This window comes from Dipodomys merriami, unplaced genomic scaffold (genome assembly GCF_024711535.1).
Source record: "Dipodomys merriami isolate MVZ:Mamm:240054 unplaced genomic scaffold, mDipMer1.0.p SCAF_298, whole genome shotgun sequence".
Taxonomy (NCBI): domain Eukaryota; kingdom Metazoa; phylum Chordata; class Mammalia; order Rodentia; family Heteromyidae; genus Dipodomys; species Dipodomys merriami.
Window position 1 is genome coordinate 851,862 of NW_027204470.1, and position 6,181 is coordinate 858,042.

The 6,181-nt window shown below is 32.1% G+C and overlaps 1 pseudogene; it reads left to right on the top strand.

Annotated features, from left to right (window-relative positions):
* The first annotated feature begins 3,952 nt into the window (after positions 1-3,952).
* On the top strand, positions 3,953-4,046 carry LOC138839218 (U6 spliceosomal RNA; annotated as a pseudogene).
* Positions 4,047-6,181: the final 2,135 nt, after the last annotated feature.

Here is a 6,181-nt window from a genome sequence, read left to right on the forward strand (position 1 = left end):
GTCATCCAAGGAATGGATGATTTAACTCTTCTTTCCCATACATCTTGCTGAACAAATGCAAAACCAAGAGATGAATAATCTATTGAAATAATTTTTCAAAGAATATCTTCACTGAAACTGATATGGTATCTAAGGAGAGTCTTAAGAGAGAAGATAAAAGTGGAGTATTTTTTATTTCCTCTAAGCATCTTATTATCAAAATATATCTTTGAGGTAAAAAGTGATTGAACCAAAAAGTAGTGGAGTACTTATTTTTGTGGGCACTTTAGACACAAGAAGACTTTCAAGGTTAAAAAAAATGTGTAACCAAATATTTGTGATCACAGCATCTGGGACTGATTTTTTGGACACAAAGTTTTACATTAGAGTTTGTCCTCATTAACATAGATGTAGGGTTGTCCTGGCAACCAAATGCAAGGGTGAAGTTTAATGAACTCTTGGACAAGTAAACAGCATGATAGAAAAAAAAGGCAAATAATATTTAGTGAACTACTTTGACCAATTACTTTGTCAGAACAATGAAGGAAAAATATTATTCAAAATCAGTTGAGTTAAAAGTATGAAAAAAGAGTAGTGAAGAGAGAGGAGAGAAAACATAGAGAATTGTTTTCTCTCCATTGGACAGAACTTATTAGGTTCTTGATCTTGTTTCTTCCATTCTATCTTCAGAAGCTATCAGTGCGGGTCAGGACTGTAGTACCCATTTCAGACAAAAAGAACTCACAGAAGAAAGATAATATTTGCAGCAGATGTAGGTGATCTTTAATCTTAGACAATCTATTTATATCTATTCAAAATTCTCCCCTACCCCGAACTGGCCTTTTTGAAAAGCATTGTTTGCTTTTCCCAAGACTGCCCTTCATTAACTCCTTAAAATTTTGAGAGGTCATATACATACTTTCTAGAGATTGCTCTTTAGTTGTGATTTTTTGTGTGTTTTTGTTTTTTGTTGTGTTTTTTAACTGAATTTCAAAAGATTGTGCAAGTGTCTTACAATTAAATATGTTCATCTAATTGTCCAATGCTCCTGGATCAGAGTCAATTTTTCTATCATTCTCAACCAACCCCTTCTTCAAGATTTATTTCAGAATTACCACTTCCTTTATCACACGTGTACATTGAGTTTTCTAACTGTACTTGCCACTTGTTCCATTTTTCAGTCATTCTACGTCTTTACTATTATTCTTCTCGGGTTTCAATTTCCTGGTAGTCATTCTATTAAACTGTTAATACTTTGAAAGTTTTATATACATTCTATGGAGTTTCAATCCTGCATATATTTGAACTGATGTCAGCTAATATTTCTAAAATTCATTCATCTGCAATAATAATTTGCAAGATATAGATGTGAAGGACCTAGACATGGTTTTATTCTCATCCATTTGGAAGATTAATCTTTAGTCAAAAAGAAAGTTTTAAAATGGCTCAGAGTTTATTCCTAATTACCAATTTTTATAAATAGCTTTGTACAATGGTTTGTTATTATTTTGTTTTGCATGGGATAATATTTTCTACTACATATAAGTTTTGGAAAATGAAGAAAAATAAGATTTACTACTATCGAGGAATATGATGGAAATAGAAGACAGATATTATGTTTGTCACATCTCTGATGAATACCCATATTCAAGACAAAGTCATATTTCTTACTATGTTAGACAGATAGGGAAAACATAAAACAACATATGATGAGGCAACTATTTGTGACTTTTTCAAATGTACCTTACTAAGTGATGAAATTTACTGTATTAGATAACATTTGGGTTTTAAATATAGGAGGCTGATCTATTTAACACAATTCTGGAAGGCACCTACTAAAACACAAATGGTGGGCGGAACTATTGCTATACGTTAATGAATAGTTGAACCTGTTTGGCATTAGTTCTGGGTAAATAAATCAACTCTATTGTAACTTGCTCCCTACACTTGAAAACCTTGTAATGCCACTAAGTATAATCTACTTGTCAAATGTTATTTAGGTGAATGTGATTTTTAAAAGTATATTTGAAAAAGAATATACTTTCAGGAGATGAAATGTAGGTTATCATTGTTTTGAGAATGATGACATTTTTATACTACCGAACCAAGTTTTAGTGAAGTATCATTGTTTTGAAGCACTAAGGATCTTCTCAATTAATGTTTTTCTGAATTACATTTGACCTCTAAGTCAAGTTTTCCTGATCTTGGTAGACCAATTATGGATCTATCCTTCCAGGATCTACTTTTTTTTCCTATTTGTGCTGGACTGAAATCTTTCATTAATCATTAGGAGAGTGGTATAAAAATAATCTTGTGACATTTTTGATCTCATTCACTCATATGGACTGGTCATCTGTAAATTGAAAGTTAGAACTACAGTACTTTCTCTCAGATTTTGTGATATCATCTTTTATTTTAAGTTGCATTGCATTTCACAATTGCTTACTGCAAATTCCTGTTTCTCAAAGAATTCGGGCCCTGAAATATTATAGGAAATGAGAAATTGAGATGGGTCTTCAATTACTTTCTGTTGGCATGTTGCATGGGCCTAGGTGAGAAGTCTTGTCTCTGTTATTTGATGATGCAGGTAACTCGGATCTGGGATCCTAGGAACTGTGGGTCCTGCAGAAAAAATATCTTGTAGATATCATATCAGCAAAATTTGGGTATGATCAATTGGAATGCTTAAGAAATATGGAGAAAAATTCTTTAGGACCAGCGAGTTAACATAATAACTGAGCAGCAGAGTAAAATACTTTATAGATTAGAGGAAAACGAAATTGTTTTTTTACCATGTGAATTCAGAAGACCAAGAGCATTTTGAAGGTATCACAAGTTTGTATGAAAGACATTGCATTGATACTTTTTATATTCTAATATATATTCTAAACCTAATTATTTATATTCCCATCTATTTATTGGAATAAATAAATATAATTTTTTGTCAAATTATCAATTTTTAGTAAGTTTCACTATGTGAAATATAAAATCAGCACATATAAATATAAAATTTATAACTATATATAATATAATAAAAATGGCACATGTTTTGCATTGTTCTGTTGTGGTTAGGGTATCAAAGGCAACTCTGTTTTAAAGTTTTATTCCATTATTTCTACCTCAGTGTTTGGTGGAGTTAGAACTAAAGCTTTACCATTTGCAGATTTACAACCTGGACGCACGAGGAAAAACTCTGATTAAAACATTACCAATTTAAGACCTACTAACGAGGAGAAACATATGGACTTATCCTGGAGCTATGGGAATATTTGGTGATAGAAAGGCAGTAGTGTAAGTTCCTGCCTGGTTGGATGGTTGACAGGCCAGGACATTAGGTAATCATGCATATGAACAATTTTTTCTCCTTGGTTTAGCTACTCTTGAAATGGTAGGAATAATAAATAATTGTATTTTGATAAAATACCTTCTATTCTGAACAGTTCTGTCTGAATTGTTCATCTCTCTATGATCCCTTGTAACTAATAATAGTTTTGTTTCAGTAAGGCAATCTATGCTGTCAGGGATAGATATTCTGGTTGGTCTGTTGCTACATGGAAGAAGACTAAATGGTCAGGTAGACATTTGTACCAGTAAGATCTCATTTCGGAAATTTTATGCAGCAGAATTTTTTAAGTAGCCCTTAAGCAAGGCTTACTTTGAATCCATTAGCTCCACAAAGCTAACTCAGTTGGATAAATAAGTATTTGAAAAAGCCATCATCTTTGGACCTGGCTATAAATGCTTCAAAGTATGATCAAATTTAAAATGAAAAAAAATTCATTGACACAAAAATTGCAAATGTGAGCAATAGACCGAACAATATAAATTTTTTCCACTATACATAGAATTTTAGGAAAATAAGATCAATAGCATTGTTAGGAACAATAAGGTTTCCTTGTTACAAATAGGCAACCAAAGATATATGCCTATTTAAAGATTGCATCATTAACTGTTTAAATTTAGAAGATACTACATGCTTCAGCAGCACGTATACCAAAATTACAACAATACAGAGATGATATGAAATACAGGATGATATGAAAATTTGTGAAGTAGTCCAATTTTTTCATTCTTTAGATGCAAGAATTGAAAAAAGTTATTAAAAATTTGATTACAAAAATACGAGTGTAACCATACATATAATTCATAGAATTGAAAGTAAGTTTGACATCAGTATATTAAGTTTTCACCTTAGGGAGGCCTTTAAATAGCATAAACTTTACAAAACTCTTTAAATTAGATAACATTGTCATTTTATCCAAAAGAAATAAAATAGTATAAGGACCTAGGAAAAAAGGAATCTTAAACTGTTTCTATATGGAATGCAATCTTAAAATACACATTTATTAATGAACCTATATATTATAAAACGATGTAGAATTCAATGTATTATATCTAGGAGAGAATGGAATAGATTATGGAAATTGTACAAACAACAGAATATAGAATATTTTAAAATATACTTTTCTCAGACAAGCACTAGAAATACCTTTAGTTTCTGTACTGCTCATTTCAACAGATAAGTTAAAATTATTTCTGATTTAAAAAATCACAAACTGCAGAAATTATTATAAATGTATACAAAAACTCTTGAATACATTTTGACATAAAAGTCAGGCAATTGAGTTGGAATAATACGATGGAATACATGAATTTTTACAGTAAGATATTGCTGTTAATTTGTACTGTGAAAATATTTTGTACAGACCAAAGAATGGACTGGCACATTGAAATTTGCAAAGCTTAACAGAACCATTATGACTTAGGAAAAGTTTGTACAGCCTTCCACAACTTCAAAGAGGTAGTGATACATACTTATCCTTTTGGCAATATCAAATACATTTTCTTCCTAGTTGTTCTTTAGACCTGGTTTGAGATAACGGGTCAACAGAAGGTGATCCAGCATATCTTTGCTATCTATATTCCCAGCAGCAAGATGCAAGAAGTCAAGAGGCCTTACGTTTGGGCATTGGTATCTGCATCATGATGCAGTAAGAAAGAAGACACTCTGGTATTATTCCACGTATAAGCATTGTGCAGGGGTGTTGAGCCATCCACAATTATTGCATGAATATCTGCCTCTTGTGCCACCAACTCATGGATAATGTCTAAGTGTCCACAGTAGGCTTCCCGATGAAGAGGGGTATACTCATCTTCATCCCTAGTATTCACATGAGTGGCCTTTTTGAAAAGTAGTCTTGCAACTGTAGTAAGCCGATTATTTTCGGCAGCCCAAAGAAGAAATTGTTTGGATCCTATTCCATTCTCTTTTTTGGCAACTGATACCATTCCTCACGTATTCATCTCGTTCCTCATCTTCATTAGAACTGCCTGTCAGTGGGAGTGAGGTGTCCATATATTTCCCCAATAGTTCACGCTGGTTGAACTGAAGTCAATATTGAATGGTTAAACTGAAATATAGTGTGGGTCCAAGCTTGAGATGAAATGTACTTTGCTAATTAGAAGGCAGAGATTTAGAAGACTGATATCAAGGCCAGTTCTAAAAAATAAAAATTCATGAGAAACTACAAAAACAAAGAAAGCTGGATATAATGAAATGTCCCTGTTATCTCACGTTTGTGGAAGCCATTGGTAAGCTATCATTCCTCAAGGTAGGCCTAGCCTGAAAAATAATCTAAAGTGATTAGAGCATTAGCAACTTCAAGCACCAGTAGTGTCAAAGGAAAAAAGAAAAGAATAAACCAGAAAAGGAAAGGAAAGGCTAGAAAAAGAAAATATTTGCTCTTCATTCTTGTAGTTACTTGTCATTGGATACAACCATTGAGAATAATTTATTTACTGTTTTAGGATTCAGGCCTCTCTAATATGAAAGCATTGATTTCAGGTAATTATTGCATTACTACTATTTATTAACTCATGGGGATTGAACCTATGGCTTTGTATATATTAGTCTAGTCCTACAAGTGAGATGTACCCCAGCTCTCTTGTATACTTTTGGAAATAGTTTATGAATTCTTCAATAGTTACCTATTCTACTTTTCATCTTATCTTTTCTCTCCCACATTTTTCCCTATGTGTTTAAGTTTATGTGCTGAAAGCATTCTTCAATTTTATCTTCTAAACTTAGAATTTTGCTTTTGAGTTTACAGAGAAGTTGGTTATTTTCATGACATCTTTTAAAATTATATACAGATAGATGCATTTCACATGTATGATTGATTCTTAGAATTCATTGCAATAA